Source organism: Mustelus asterias, chromosome 21 (genome assembly GCF_964213995.1).
Source record: "Mustelus asterias chromosome 21, sMusAst1.hap1.1, whole genome shotgun sequence".
Lineage (NCBI taxonomy): Eukaryota > Metazoa > Chordata > Chondrichthyes > Carcharhiniformes > Triakidae > Mustelus > Mustelus asterias.
Window position 1 is genome coordinate 37,078,749 of NC_135821.1, and position 14,631 is coordinate 37,093,379.

Sequence of the window (14,631 nt, forward strand, 5' to 3'; positions counted from 1 at the left end):
CGCCCAGGCCCTCCCCTCCACCCTATCCCCATAACCCCACGCATTTACCATGGCTAATCCACCTAACCTAGACAGCTTTGAACACTAAGGGGCAATTTAGCATGGCCAATTCACCTAACCTGCACATCTTTGCACTGTGGGAGGAAACCAGAGCACCCAGAGGAAACTCATGCAGACCCAGGGAGAACGTGCAGACTCCACACAGACAGTCACTTGAGGCTGGAATTGAACCTGGGTACCTGGCGCTATGAGGCAACAGTGCTAACTACTGTGCCACCATGCCGCCCAAGATAACTTTGTAAATCCTCCTCCTTCATATAAAAATAAGTGAGCTGACATATTTTTGTATTGGTGACCACTCACAATTGCTGCATTATAATGTCTTTATCTTTTACCATCTTACAGGATAACTTTTAATACTGTACCTCACAACAGAGGTTGTTTTGGAATATAAAAATAGGGAAGTCCTGCTACAACTAACTGTACTTGGCATTGGTGAGACAACGCTTGGGGTACTGTAAAAAGTTTTGATTTCTTTATTTACGGAGGGGATATACTTGGCATTGGAAGCAGTTAAGAGCAGGTTCACTAGGCTGATTCTTGGATGAATGAGTGGAATGGATTTTGAGGACAGGTTTAGCAGTTTGGGCCTATATTCATTGGAGTTTAGGAAAATGAGAGGTGATCTTATTGAAACATATAGGGTAGGATTTCCCGACTGTGCTCGCCTCAAAACTGGTTGTTTTGCCCAGTTCTGTTCGTGCAGTGTTAAGTGCCAACTTGTACTGTCCTGTCTTTCATCAGGCGTTTGTGAGTTGATTTGGAAAGAATACTCACTCCATGCAATTTGAGATGACAGATTGGGCATTAAGCAGAAATTAGCCACTGAGTGAATCTCACCATGTCACTGTCCATGGATATTATCGACTCACCGTGGTTATTAGGAGATTGTTGTTGTATAAAACTGATTGGGGTTCAGAGCTTGATCTAAATCATGCTCTGTGACAGGACTCTGGAGATGAAATGGGCAGTCAATGAAGGAAAAGGAATAAATAATTAATCAATTTGAGCAATTTATTAACTTCTGCTGCTCAGTTCTCCTTCTTTAAGGAATACACTCTTACACACTGGGACAGTTAGGACCAAAGTAAGGGATACGACAGCATGAAACATTTTAAAAAGACAGCATCAGTACTTTATAAACCTTTACAGAACCTCGAGAGAACTGAACCCAGAACTCTCAGCTGCCCCTCCCCCATTCCCAGTCTGAGTGCAGCTGCCGAGATCTCGGGTGGTGAGCAGAACAGTTGAAGGTCAATGACAGTGACAGCTGAAAGATTTTGAAAGATGGAATAGCCAATTCTGATAAGGCTGGCAAATGTCATTGGAGAGGCAGGAAGGTGGCAAACCAGAGCAGCTCTTAACTCCCATGTGGTCTTTCTTTAAAGCTGAAGACCCACTCACTCCCTTGCTGCTGCCAATAACATTCCACAATGTGGTGTTAGGTGGAATTGTCACCTTCGTCATCTTGAACTACAGAAAGCAGTTTTGTCTGGAGTCAGTATTTCAAGCAGCATTAACACTGGAGGACAGTACTGGTGGAAGCTGGGCATTCACTACATAACACTGGAATAATATACTTGTGGGAGCTGGAATTCACTGTACAATACTGGAGTATAGTACTGGTAGGTACAGCTCTGACACTGTAAAACACTGTCAGGTACAGGTCTGTAACTCACTGCAGTACAGTGCAAGTGGGTACAGGTAGGTTTGTTACAAGTTCACAACTGGTGGGTACAGGTGTCTGATTGTACAACTTGTACAGTACTTTGGAGTACTGGATTACCTAAATCACTGGGTTGCAGTATTGGAGGATACAAGTATGTCAATGTTCAACATGCTGGAGGGTACAGGTATTTGAGTGTACAATGTAATGTAGGGTACAGATATTTCAGTGCACAATGTACTAGAGGGTACAGGTATGTCAGTGTACAACCTACTGGAGGGTGCAGGTATGCCAGTGTACAACATTATGGTGCAGTGTGGGTTTTCACTGTGTTAACACTGGGACATATTTCCGTCTTTCAGAGGCGATGATAAACTGAGTCCCTGTTCGTCGTCTTCAGTGGCATAAAATATTCTCTTTCAAAGGAGAGCAGAGGAAATGTCCCTGATGTTTCTGGATAATATTTATCACTCAACCAACATCCTTAATTCAGATTATCTGATCATTATCACATTGCTGCTTGTGAGGACTTGTTGACAAGACTTCAAAAGAACTTTATTGGTTGTAAACTACTTTGTGATGTCCTGAGGTTATGAAAGATGTTATATCAATGCCAGTCTTTCTGAAGGCAGACCACAGTGTTCAAGGGTGCAGTACTGGGGTGCAAACCTGTACAGGAGAAAACAAGTCTGTCACTGTATATTACTGAGGTACAGTACTGGTGTGTTGCCTCTTCGTGTCAGGAAGATTAGCAGGGTAAAATGTGGGGTTACGGGGATACGGCCTGAGAGGGATTGTTGTCGGTGCAGGTTCGATGGGCCAAATGGCCTCCTTTTGCACTGTAGGGATTCTATGATGCACGTCTGTTTCTGGATATTACTGAGATATAATACTGGTGTGTACAGGGCTGTCACTGTATATTACAGAGGTACAGACAGTACTGGTGTGCATATCTGTCATTGTATATTACTGAGGCACAGCATTGGTGTGTACAGGTCTGTCATTGTATATTACTGAGGTAAGTACTGATGTGTACAAGTTTGTTTCTGTATATTACTGAAATATAATACTGGTGTGTACAGGGCTGTCACTGTATATTACAGAGATACAGACAGTGCTGGTGTGCATATGTCTGTCATTGTGTATTACTGAGGTACAGAACTGGTGTGTACAGGTCCACCACTATATATTACTGAGGTACAGCATTGGTATGTACAGGTCTGTCATTGTAAATTACTTAAGTAAGTACTGGTGTGTACAAATCTGTTTCTGTATACTACTGAGGTACAGTATTGGTGCAAGTCTGTTTCTGTATATTACTGAGGTATATTAGGGCGGCATGGTGACACAGTGGTTAGCACTACTGCCTCACAGCGCCAGGGATTCGGGTGGCTTGGGTGGCTGTCTGTGTGGAGTTTGCACGTTCTCCCCATAACTGTGAATTTCCTCCGGGTGCTCTGGTTTCCTCCCACACTCCAAAGATGTGCAGGTTAGGTGGATTGGCCATGCTAAATTGCCACTTAGTGTCCCAAGGTGTGTAGGTTAGGGGGATTAGCAGGGTATTTGTGTGGGGTTATGGGGATATGGCAGAGAGTTGGTGCAGACTGATGGGCCAAATGGCCTCCCTCTGCAATATAGGGATTCTTATTCTATATTACTGAGGTACAGTACTGGTGTCTACAGGTCTGTTTTTGAATATTACTGAGGTACAGCATTGGTGTCTACAGATCTGTCACTACATTACTGAGGTACAGTACTGGTGTATACAGGTCTGTTATTGTACATTACTGAGGTACAGTATTGGTGTGTACAGATCTGTTGCTACATTAGAGATACAGTATTGGTGTCTACAGATCTGTCACTACATTACTGAGGTACAGTACTGGTGTGTACAGGTCTGTTATTGTACATTAGTGGTATGCAGGTCTGTCATTATATATTACTGGGCCACAGTACTTGTGTGTACAGGTCTGTCACTGTATATTATTGGGGACAGTACTGGTGTGTATAGGTCTGTCATTATACATTACTGGTGTGCAATACTACTGGTTATAGTTCTGTTTGTGACATGGAGTTGTTTGGTGTGATGAAATCTGGATATTGCACTGAAGCTAATCTCACAATGTGAAAGTGGCTGCCTCAGTGTGGGTTGTTTGGTTTAGGTTCTGTTCTATTCTGCTGAATTTGCTTGTTGTCCAACCTCGTTTATTCTGGCTTCCTGTTAGCCATGTGACAATATAATTCTGCACCAATGACATCACAGTAACCACTCTGTCTCACTGTCATCTCTGCCCTGGATTTAACATGTTGTTTTAAACAGGAAAATTCGATCTGGAACCGAGTGAGTTTACGGGTGCATTTTAATTTATAATTTGTCTTCTGTGTTATATAATATCAGTACAACCCCCACAGTAGAGGAGTAAATTACTCACAACCATTTGCAATTGTTTCTTTCGATGTTTAAATATACAATAAACTATGCTTGAGAGAGAGATTGGTTTTTGGTTGCTGTGAATACGGTTATCCCCTCTGTCTGTTCTTTACTCACCCAGATGGTGACTGGAGACTCTTCCTTAGCACCGGGCAGGATTGCAGACAGCCAGTGACTGGGCTGAATGAAAATGAGCGCATTTCCCAATGAGCAGCCTGTATTGTGTTGCCAAGGTGGATTTGCCTGTCAGAACGTGTCTCTGGTATGAGAAACTAGTGCAGTTGTTGTCACCAAGCCCCAGGACTTCCATTTCATTGCACCTGTTCTGCAGTCAAGACTCATTGGTCCTCCACGTTCATTCCACAGAAAAGCCCAAAGTCAACAAGTTTGAGACGTTTTGCTTGTCAACACTGCATCTGATGGGCCCAGACCATATTAGCTTGATTGCCCTACTCAGTTTGTATTTATTATTTCTATTCTTTCATGGAATGTGGCTGGCAAGGTCAAGATCTTTTGCCGATTCCTATTGTCCTTTAATTGAGTAGCTTGATAGCCCATTTCAGAGGATAGTTAAAAGTGAACTGCATTGGTGTGGGTATGGGGTCGTATGTAGGCCAGACTAGGTAAGAATGGCAAATTTCCTTCCCTAAAGGACATTAGTGAACCAGATGGGTTTTTAATCACAATCAATGATAGATTCATGGTCACCATCATTGGGACTAGCTTTATATCCTAGATGTTATTAATTGAATTTAAATTCCACCAGCTACCATGGTGGGATTTGAACCTTTGCGTTAGCCTGGTTGTCTGGCGTATCAGTCCAGTGATGTTACCACTTCACCACCCTGCTAAATATAATTGATTAATAATATTCCAATCAATTTAAAGGATGAAAAAGATATTTATAACCACATCAAACCAGATTAGTTATAATAGTTTACCTGGTATGGCATTGAGGCTAAGCATTCAGTTTGTCCTGTTCAGTGCCCTACACACAGTTCGATTTCCTCCTGTTGATAGTAAGTTACACACACAATCAGATTTTAAGTTTCTCCTTTGATGTAATTTGACATCTTCAGAGAACTGGGATTTGATTTTCTGGTCGCAATGACCAGCTCACCAGGAAGTAGCCATGTATAAAGATGCAATGAAGCAACTCCCCAATGGTACTTGCACAGCAGCTTCCCACTACAACCCTCATCACTAATCACCCTTCCCACCAAAATGGACAAGGGCAGCAATGTTCTGAGATCACCTCTATCCCTGAGCTACATACTTTGAATTGATTTATTATTGTCACATGTATTAACATACAGTGAAAAGTATTGTGTCTTGCACGCTATACAGACAAAACATACCATTCATAGAGAAGGAAATGAGAGGGTGCAGAATGTAGTATTACAGTCATAGCTAGGGTGTAGAGATAGATCAACTTAATACAAGGTAAGTTCATTCAAAAGTCTGACAGCAGCAGGGAAGAAGCTGTTCTTGAGTCGGTTGGTACGTGACCTCAGACTTTTGTATCTTTTTCCCGAAGGAAGAAAGTGGAAGAATGTCCAGGGTGTGGAAAAAGAAAGTGGAAGAGAGAATGTCCAGGGTGTGGGGGGTCCTTAATTATGCTGGCTGCTTTGCTGAGGCAGCGGGAAGTGTAGACAGAGTCAGTGGATGGGAGGCTGGTTTGCGTGATGGATTGGGCTACATTCACGACCTTTTGTAGTTCCTTGCAGTCTTGGGCAGAGCAGGAGCCATACCAAGCTGTGATACAACTAGAAAGAGTGCTTTCTATGGTGCATCTGTAAAAATTGGTGAGAGTCGTAGCTGATATGCCAAATTTCCTTAGTCTTCTGAGAAAGTAGAGGCATTGGTGGGCTTTTTTAACGATAGTGTTGGCATAGGGGGACCAGAATAGGTTGTTGGTGATCTGGACACCTAAAAACTTGAAGCTCTCGACCCTTTCTACTTCGTCCTCATTGATGTAGACAGATGTAGACCATCTAGTCTTTGGCATTCATCACCATTCCTTCATTGGCATTGGGCCATCCTGGAATGCTGACCTGAACGCTTCTTATGGGGGCACTAACGCTGCCATTGATTGCTGTGGCTTTTATAAAAAAAAGCCCATCATCTATGATCATCTTAACTGGATCAGTTAGAGATGGACAATGTTGGCCTTGGCACTATTAGAACAAATTTATATAATGAACAGAAAAACAGGAGATGCAGCTTCAGATATGGAACTGCCAGGTAAAGAGGGAAATGTCTATTCCATAAATATTGAGGGGAACAGGGAAGTGACCTCTGCCTAAACTACAACTGAAGATAAATTTGACTTCCCCATAGAAAGCACCTCCTGTGAGGTTTGGAACTGGAAAATGTCCTTCTGTTGCTAGCCGAGGGCAGGATACTTTAAATTCCAAAATGAATAAACAGAACGTAGTAGATGTAGAGGAAGAGAGAGACAGAGATTCGGACAGACCATCCCATGTTTGAATGCAAAAAGGGTGAGTGTGGAGTAAAGAGGTTGTCGTTAGGTTAGCAGAGATGGTCCAGCCTCGATGGGCCTACTAGGATGCAACGGTGGCACAGTGGTTAGCGCTGCTGCCTTACAATGCCAGGGACCTGGGTTTGACTCCCGGCTTGGGTCACTGTCTGTGTGGAGTTTGCATGTTCTCCCCGTATCTGCATAGGTTTCCTCTAAGTGCTCTGGTTACCTCCCACAGTCCGAAAGACGTGCTGGTTAGGTGCATTGGCCATGCTGAATTCTCCCTGAGTGTACCCAAACAGGTGCCAGAGTGTGGCGACGATGGGATTTTCATAATAACTTCATTGCAGTGTTAATGTAAGCCTACTTGTGACACTAATAAATAAACTAAAGCCTCTTTTCCATTCTTCTTTCTTTAAGAAGGCAGGTTAATCAAACCTCCTGTGAAGAAGGCAAAGCCTCTTTTTACACATATTGTGGCTTTTGTTTACTAAATGCAGTCATTTCAACTTTGGCCCAAAGGAGACAAATCTCTCTCTTTCTCTCCTTACATACATAAATATATATGTATGAAGTAGTGATTTGATGAGGATTGGTTCCTGGTGCCATTGGTTTTCTGTCCCTTGGTTACCGTCCATTAGCAGTGGACACTGTCTGCACTCCCACCTTGTCATACATGCGGTTTAGTGATTAGGAGCAGAAACCTCTGGATTGAATGTCCTGTCCACACTCGCTCCTTTCCAAACCCATCAAGTCCCAAGTTTAGTTTGAGGTTCCATGCAAGTGTGGCCATTCTTGGTGCAATTTCTGCTGTTGCATCACGCCTTGCATTTGTTTATTCTTCTTTGTCTGACTTGTATTATTTCACAAATAAATATTTTCCTCGCTGCAAGTAAGTTGTAATCAATGGGAGCTACCTCAAACACAGCTCAGGTGGGATCTGACAGCCGAAACATAAGCCTCTCTGTTGTGCATGTTGAGCTACCTTTGTCCTATGGGTTGCACCAAGCCAAAACCTTTTTTTTCAGGATGGTTTTTTTCAGATTCAAATGAGCTGACATCAGAATTGATTTGCTTTTGTAACAGAGTTCTGGGATAAAAGAGAAACAGTGAATCATGTGCAAAGTAGAACCAAAAGCAAGGCTGACTTAGATGGTACTTTAGGTTGAATCACAGTACTTGGAATTAATTGCAGTACACAAAGGCATATGTGGTCCCAAAACAAAATCTACATCTATTATCTATGATTATGGAGGAAATCCAGTAGTACATAAAAATCTGTTTGTGCTTGACTGTCTACCCTACATTCTAAATATGGGATGAGGGGGGAAGACGGGATCAGGATATTAAATTTGATGATCAAAATGAATAGTGAAGCAGGCTTAAAGGGCTGAATGGCCTATCCCTGCTCCTACTTTCTATGTTTCTAAAGCACTATGCAAATAATCTTTATAAATTAACACCCATGTTTATTAAACAATTTGCTGAAAAATCTTTGCATACAAAAATTACTTCTGTAATTTGTAAGGTCAAAGTTCAGTCTGACAATTACAGATACAAGGTTTGTATTTTTCTTCTTTCAAGAAAAAAGTAGTTCTGCAATCACGATCAAAAAGTTCCCAGTGTATGTTAACTGATCAAATACATCGGCCGGAATTTTCTGACCACTCCATTAGATAAAAGAGACTGAACAGGCTAGCGAGTGTCGGGGGTTTAAAATACTCCCATTAGTCAACCTATGCAACTAAGAATGAAATTATTGTAAAATATTTCAACATTTTTCAGCCATTACAAAAACAAGTAATCCAAATCACAGTTCATCATGGAGTTTGTGGGCAACAATTAGAAGCTTGGACAGCTCTGATCTGAATGACCCATTCTTGTGGGTCATAGAATCCCTACATTGCAGAAGGAGGCCATTTGGCCCATCGAGTCTGCACTACAATCTCACCCAGGCCCTATCCCCTAACTCCATGTATTTACCCTAGCTAGTCCCCCTGACACTGAGGGGCAATTTAGCATGGCCAATTCACCTAACCCGACATCTTTGGAGTGTGGGAGGGAACCCGAGCAACTGGAGGAAACCCACTTCTTCTTTCACGGGAAGCGTCACCGCAGCCATCTACTGTTGTTTGAAGGGGAAAAAAATACCATTTGCGAATTCAACTTTAACATCGGTAACAAAAACAGAACCTGCTGGAAAATCTCAGCAGATTCGACAGCATCTGTGGAGAGAGAAACAGAGCTGATGTTTTGACTTAGGATGGCCCCTTGGTCAGAGGAGGAATGGTCAGCAGAGTTTTGCATTGGCAACTTCAGCTTTGAAGCGGGTAAAGAACATATAGGACTTACCCTGGCTAGACAGAATCAGGGGAACAGCTTCTTGTCCTCACTGATGCCTACCTACACTCAGGTTCCTCCTGGAGATGCAGGTGGGTGGACGCGCATGCGCTCTGCGCGTGCTCCGGGCTCCTCGGGTCTAACGGCCAACCGCCCGGTGCGCGCGAATGCGGCGCGCTCGAGCCAGCCCCGCGCAAATCAAAAATAACGGCCGAGCCCGGGCTGTCATCCCAGCCCAGCGGCAATGGGCAGCCTTCACCTTGAAGGGAAAGCAGTTGCTGCTCTCTTTTTGGTCAGCTCATCCACATTGCCCAGGTTTCCTACATACAATGCCAGACTTTTATCAGGGGTTTAAATGAGTAAAATTCTGAGGACAGAGCATCTGGACTAGCCTTTTGCATAAAACATAACAGAAAATGCTGGGAAATCTCAATCTGACAGCATCTGTGGAGAAAGAATAGAGCCAACATTGGGCGCCGATCTTGATAGCCATTTGCGCCATGCTCCCGCTGCAGTGAGGTCGGAGAAGTTGACGCCCCGCCAAATCTCCGTTCACTGCAGCGGGATGGGAAAATCCTGCTGGCATGAACGGTGGTAAGATTCTGGCCACTGCAGCGGGATGGGAAAATCCCACCAGCGTGAACGGTGATAAGATTCCGGCCAAATATTTGAGTCCGGATGACCCTTCTTCGTCAAGACAAGGAAAATGGGACAGGATTTATACTCTGAGGGGGAGGGGACATTGTAATTGGTAGGAATGGCAGAGATAAAACAACATTTTCCGATTTTCCAGCATTTTCAGTCTTTGTTTCAGATTCCAGCATCTGCTGTATTTTGCTCTTATCCAAGTGGCAAACAAGTTGAGGTGTTTTTTTTAAAATTTATTCTTTCTCTGGATGTGGGCGTTGCTGGCCAGGCCAGCATTTATTGCCCATCCCTAACTGCCTTTGAGAAGTTGTGGGTGAGCCGCCACCTCAAACTGCTGTAGTCAATGCATCCGCAGTTCCAGATAACTAAAGGAATTGATTGGGGTAGATGGGGTGGGGGAAACTATTTCCTCAATCCAGAACAAAGGGGCGTAACCTTAAGATTAGAACTTGGCCACTGTGCCACAAAGGGCTAGGATTTTACAGCTCCTCCTGCTTTTGCGGGATATCACAGTCCTGCCAAAATGAATGGAGATTTAAATGACCTGCCGCATCCACAAGGGGAGAGATATGCTGTGGCGGAGTAAAATCTTGGTCCGGGAGTAGTGGAAATCTGGAATTCTATTCCTCTGATAAGGCAAGGAGGCAATCGAAAATTTTGGAATTAAGTTTGATAGATGTTTTGTATGGCAATTCTATTAAGGGATATAGTGCAAAGGTGGGTAAAGGAATTAAGATTCCGATCAGCTAGGCTCTAATTGATTGAAGCAAGAGACTGGTAAATGTTTCCGATGTACTCTGGCTCCCCTCCACCCCCTCCCACTTCATTTCCACATTGCATGAAATCTAATATCTAGTGGAGATTCAGATTTTTGCAGGACTGGTTGGAATCAATTGGGCAAGCAACTACACGAGGGCGAAATAGAAGCAAAAATTGCTGGATATACTCAGCAGGTCTGGCAACATCTGAGCAGAGAAACAGAGTTAACGTCTCGGATCTAAATGACCCTTCTACAGAACTGAAGAACGGTAGGAGTGTACAGAATTATATAGTGGGAAAGGGAGCGAAGGAGGTGGGACAGAATAGAAGACCAAGGTTTGGTTGGGGCAAAGGAGATATGGACAGATGTGTCCTGGGCACAAGCCAAAACGGACTGATAATGGTGTTATTAAGGGATGAAGCATACTAATGGCAGCAAAAGGCGAGTCAGGAGAATGTGTTAATGGGAGCAACTGAACAGCCAGGGACAGGTGGTCAAATGGGGGAGGGATTGGGTTGTGTTTGGGCAGGACAGGGAGCTGAAAAAAAGCTATCAACAAACCAAAAAAGTGGGAAAGGGGTTAAAGGATTATATGGTGGCACGGTGGTTAGCACTGCTGCCTCACAGCGCCAGGGACCCAGGTTCGATTCTATGCGGAGTCTGCACGTTCTCCCTGTGTCTGTGTGGGTTTCCTCTGGGTGCTCTGGTTTCCTCCCACAGTCCAAAAGATGTGTTGGTTAGGTACCTTGGCCATGTTAAATTCTCCCTCAGTGTACCCGAACAGGCTCTGAGGGAATTTTCACAGTAATGTCATTGCAGTGTTAATGTAAGCCTACTCATGACACCAATAAGTAAACTTTAAAAAAAATGGAGGGGGAAGTTTACTGTCTAAAGTTGCTGAACTCGGTGTTGACTCTAGAAGGCTGTAACATGTCTAATTGGATGATGAGGAGTTATGCTTTTAGTTTTGTGAAGATGGCCCAAAGTGAATTTTTTATCCCCAGGCAGTGGGATAGGTTAATGTCATTCCAAATGTCTGAGTGAGCTTGCAAACACAGCAGCAGTAGTGCAGAGCTGTGTGGCACCCATTTAAACTGGGTGTGACGAAGCCTCTATTAATACAATGACATGTGTGCTTTTATTTATAACTGTGGTACATTGTAAAATATGGAGTAATCACACCAGGCAGCAGAATGTCTTTCAGTTATGCCTTCATCCCTTTTCTCTCTCTTTCCGCAACTGATTGTGAGCTGCCTGAATGTTCTGGAAAGATAATGACTTGCAATTGGGGAGACTGTGACATAGTGATAGTGTCATTAGACAAGTAATTCAGATGCCCATATTATTGCTGAGCCTCAGTTTAATGGTCACCATTACTATCATTGATTGTGATTAAAAGCCCATCAGGTTCACTAATGCCCCTTTACGGAAGGAAATCTGCCATTTTTGCCTGGTCTGACCTACAAGTGACTCCAGACCCACACCAATGTGGTTGACTCTTAACTGTCCTCTGAAATGGTCTAGCAAGCCACTCAGTTCAAGGGCTGTTAGGGATGAGCAACAAATGCTGACCAGCCAGTGACGCCCATGTCCCATGAAAGAATAAAGAAACAAATAGTGCCTTTCATGAGCACGAGATGTCCTAAAATGCTTTACAGGCAATAAAGAACATTTTAAGTATAGTCCCTGTAGCAGTGTAGGAAATGTGGCAGCCAAATTGTGGACAGCAAGATCCCACAAATAACAATGTGAAAATGAGCAGATAAACTGTTTTGGTTTTAGAGCTTCTGATTGAACAAAGAACAATACAGCACAGGAACAGGCTCTTCGGCCCTCCAAGCCTGCACCGATCATGTGCTCCTAACTAGACCATCCGTTTGCATCCCTCTATTCCCAGTCTGTTCATGTGGCTATCTAGATAAGTCTTAAATGATCCGAGCGTGTCTGCCTCAACCACCTTGCTTGGTAGTGCATTCCAGGCCCCCACCACCCTCTGTGTAAAATACGTCCCCCGCATATCCGTATTGAACCTTGCGCCCCTTACCTTGAACTTGTGACCCCTTGTGTTTGTCATTTCTGACCTGGGTAAAAGCTTCCAACTGTTCACCCTATCTATGCCCTTCATAATTTTATAAACTTCTATTAGGTCGCCCCTCAATCTCCGTCTTTCCAGGGAGAACAACTCTAGTTTACTCAATCTCTCCTCATAGCTAATATCCTCCATATCAGGCAACATCCTGGTAAACCTTTTCTGCACTCTCTCCAAAGCCTCCACGTCCTTCTGGTAGTGTGGCGACCCGAACTGGACGCAGTATTCCAAATGTGGCCGAACCAACGTTCTATACAGCTGCAACATCATATGCCAACTTTTATACTCTGTGCCCCGTCCAATAAAGGCTAGCATGCCATATGCCTTCTTCACCACCTTTTCCACCTGTGCTGCCACCTTTAAGGATCTGTGGACTTGCACACCCAGATCCCTCGGTGTGTCTATACTCCTGATGGTTCTGCCCTTTATTGAGGGATATTGTGCAGGAGACCAGGGAGAATACCTTTTTCTTCATCAGAATGGTGCCTTGGGCTCTTTTGCAGATGCCTGAGAGGGCAGACAAGACTTTGGTTTAATTTCTCAATTGAAAGACTGCATCCACAATAGTGCAACGCTCCCTCAGTGTACTGCATCAGAGAGTCAGCCTAGGAATGTGTGCTTAAGTTTCTAAATTACTGGTCATGGGTTGATAAGCGTCTGCTTCATGCAATTCCGATCCACTGTGCGAAATATATGGAAAGGTTATACATATCCAGCCCGATTCTTTTCTTTTAGCGTTGACATTTTCCCTGACCTTCTAAACCTTCTCTTTTCTTGGCTTGGAAATTTGCTTGTACCTATTTGGTAGAAGACAATTTATCGCTTCACCTTGAAGTGAAGTGAAAATTAGTGGCTGGGGGTCAAAAATAAGAACATTTTGCATGGGACAAACCTGTCAGTCAGGTGAAGGAATTGCTTTGTTGTGTTAATGAATTGGTTGTACCTACCCTGCCCCCACACTCCCAGAACCCCCTGTTTATTTCCCCCTCTAATTTGAATTCGGTTCCTGTCTCCCCCACTCTGATCAAAGTTCAGGGATTCATCTCACAGCTGGGATGCAGCAGGAATTTATTTTAAAGAGGAATATATTGAATTCAACCCTCCTCCTTTACCCTTGAGGCACCGTGTAATTATAGATACCAGAGTGATGGTGATTGCAACTCTGGTTTGGCGCATTCCTGGAGGTTACACCATGTGTCCTACCTGGTTAAACAGCCTGTTACTTTGCCATCACCTTAAGCAACCCCCTAGGACTACCAAGATTTTTTGTAATTGATAACCAATAATTCCAGCCCAGGTAACATGGTATAGCACCATCATGTACAACTGGTTGTCAAGGACAACTTCTACAAGTATGTTAAGAGCAAGAAGATAAGATGTGAAGGAGTAGGACCTATCAAATGTGACGGTGGGAAAGTCTGTATAGAACCGGTAGAAATAGCAGAGGTACTCAATGAATACTTTGCTTCAGTATTCACAGTGGAAAGGGATCTTGGTAGTTGCAGTGCAGACTTGCAGTGGACTGAGAAGATTGAGCATGTGGACATTAGGAAAGAGGATGTGTTGGAGCTTTTGAAAAGCATCAAGTTAGATAAATCGCTGGGACCGGATGGGATGTACCCCAGGTTACTGTGGGAGGCGAGGGAAGAGATTGCAGAGCCTCTAGCGATGATCTTTGCGTCATCAATGGAGACGGGAGAGGTACCGGAGGATTGGAGGATTGCGGATGTGGTTCAGTTATTCAAGAAAGGGAGAAGAGATAGCCCGGGAAATTATAGACCAGTGAGTCTAACCTCAGTGGTTGGTAAGTTGATGGAGAAGATCCTGAGAGGCAGGATTTATGAACATCTGGAGAGGAATAGTATGATCAGAAATAGCCAGTACGGCTTTGTCCAAGGCAGATCATGTCTTACGAGCCTAATTGAATTTTTTGAAGATGTAACTAGACACATAGACGAGGGAAGAGCGATAGATGTAGTTTATATGGATTTCAGCAAGGCGTTTGATAAGGTGCCCCATGCAAGGTTATTGAGAAAGTGAAGGGGCATGGGATACAAGGGGACATTGCTTTGTGGATTCAGAACTGGCTTGCCCAGAGAAGGCAAAGAGTGGTTGTAGATGGGTTTTTTTCAGCATGGAGGTCGGTCACCAGTGG

At 43.8% G+C, this 14,631-nt stretch overlaps 1 protein-coding gene across 7 annotated transcripts in view; it reads left to right on the plus strand.

The window, feature by feature from the left end:
• Positions 1-14,631, plus strand: part of LOC144509220 (ensconsin-like) — a 176,650-nt gene that overhangs the window by 24,140 nt on the left and 137,879 nt on the right. Inside the window, exon 1 of one of the 7 annotated variants that reach the window (XM_078237731.1) lies at positions 1,531-1,685. The exons of the other annotated variants lie outside the window; for them this stretch is intronic. The gene's annotated coding sequence lies outside the window, so the exon portion shown is untranslated. Of the gene's footprint in view, positions 1-1,530; positions 1,686-14,631 lie in introns of those variants that run through there. 7 annotated transcript variants of the gene reach the window in all.